We start from the raw sequence: 1,942 nt of genomic DNA, 5'->3' as shown, positions 1-1,942 counted from the left end.
AATATATTTGTAAAGCAACATTGATAAAAAGCATACAGCGCAATGTAAGTTCCGCAGTGCTTCACTATCAGAGACGGTAGGGAGTACATCCAACTTATTACTTAAAAGATGTTTATGTTTATTCCAGTTCTGTGTGTTAAATATCTAGGTGTTTTTGATGTGAATGTGGGTCTTTTAGATCAATTTTAGTGATTTTGATCATGTTTCACATTTTATTGACACATACTGGCGCTGGTCTTGGTCTTGACTCGGTCTCGGACCTTAAAAGTCTTGGTCTTGTCTCGGTCTCGGGTTAGCTGGTCTTGACCACAACACTGCTCTACGCCCTAACCAATAGGCCGCCACTCCCTCAATAGATGGACCCCCATCCTTCAAATAACAATGAAGAAAAGATTAAACCTACAAGGAGCATTCAAAATAGAAGATATAAAATGTAAACCTATAAAAAATCTAGTTTTGTCTTTATTTTTTTAAATCAATAGTGTCAGGACTCAGCAGGTAGTGTTGTGCTTTTTCTGCCCCTGCTTTCTGCACAGGTGACTGGAGTTGACTGGTGGGCGTGGTACACACCTGAGGCTCGTTCTGTGGTTACCTGTCTGCGCTATAAAAGGAGCTCTCTGACAGCTGGAGGATGCCAGAGTGTTAACCTTGTGTGGTACGCCTCAGTTGGCCACTGTCTTTGACAGCCTGAACCTTTCCTGTTTTGATCACCTTTCTCCTGTGTCTCCTAGAACGCTCCCTCGACTCTAAACCTGCTCCGGGCGTTTCCCCAGTGCTCGCCTGGTGTCTCCAGCTGATCGCTGATCACTGCTCCCAACGGCGCAGCTTGGATCCTGCACGAGTTTCCCCGGCCCGCTCATCGGTCACCCAGTCACCGGATCACCTCACCCAGGCAGCGCTGAGTCCGCTCCTCCACACCACCTCCCCAGTGCGCTTTCTGAGCTCAGTGGTAAGCCTTACGCACCTCTTTACGCGCGGCCCGTCCGCGGCGCGCTGTCTAATTCATCTCTCCCTTTTCAGCTCGTGCAAACCCCGGTCCCGTGACTCTGCCTGACGCTGACTCATTGTTTAGTTTTCTCGTTTCTCTGAATTGATTTCTGAGCTTTAATAAAACCCTGAATCTGCTTCCTGTCTCCCGAGTGTTGTCTGCATGTGGGCCAAACACGTGAAAAACATGACAGAAGAACACTCTGGCCAGTCTGACCCAGCAGACACACTCAGGAGAACGCTCTCTGCCCATCAGGAGCAGCTTCAGGCTCTCCAACTAGCCATGCAAACTGCGCAGAATCAGCTGCAGGGGCTTACAGCCCAGATCAGTCAGCTGTCTGACACGTTCTGCGCTGCGTTCCAGACCTCAGCCTCCGCTCCCCCGAGCGCAGCGAGCGCAGCCCCAGAGCCCACACAGATTGAGCCGCTGCCGTCAATCCCTGAGACCTCCTCCCCTAGCCCTGAGAAGTTTTCTGGGGACAGCGGGGACTGTGGAGGATTTTTATTTCAGTGCTCCTTAGTTTTCAATCGTTCCCCGCGAACGTACCCCAATGATGAGGCAAAGATCTCTTTCATCCTGCGCCTATTAACAGGGCGAGCATTAAGATGGGCTGAGTCCCGCTTTCCCGACTGCCGACGTTTCCGCTGCACTTTTGATGAGTTCCTGCAGGAATTTAAAATGATCTTTTCGGCCGAGACCGATCCGGTACAGCAGTCCCGACGCCTTTTGACTCTCAGGCAGCGCGGCAGGCGCGTCTCTGATTTTGCAATCGAGTTCCGCACGCTGGCAGCCGCCGCGGGCTGGGAACCACACGCTCTAAAATCTGTGTTCTACCAGGCTTTGGATGAACCTCTCAAGGATGAGCTATCCCGCCTTGAGGAACCGACCTCCCTGAACGATCTGATCGCGCTGGCCATCCGTTTAGACAACCGGTTGAGGGTTAGGGGAAGGGGT

At 51.3% G+C, this 1,942-nt stretch overlaps 1 long non-coding RNA gene across 1 annotated transcript; it reads left to right on the top strand.

Annotated features, from left to right (window-relative positions):
• The first annotated feature begins 488 nt into the window (after nt 1-488).
• On the top strand, nt 489-1,082 carry LOC119782104. The gene is made up of 3 exons (XR_005280637.1): nt 489-655; nt 732-949; nt 1,021-1,082. It is a non-coding gene; the product is annotated as an uncharacterized LOC119782104 (long non-coding RNA).
• Nucleotides 1,083-1,942: the final 860 nt, after the last annotated feature.

This window comes from Cyprinodon tularosa, unplaced genomic scaffold (assembly GCF_016077235.1).
Source record: "Cyprinodon tularosa strain WSP-4 unplaced genomic scaffold, ASM1607723v1 ctg189, whole genome shotgun sequence".
Classification (NCBI taxonomy): domain Eukaryota; kingdom Metazoa; phylum Chordata; class Actinopteri; order Cyprinodontiformes; family Cyprinodontidae; genus Cyprinodon; species Cyprinodon tularosa.
Note: the sequence above shows the minus strand (reverse complement) of the source record. Positions and strands in the feature narration are given on the sequence as shown.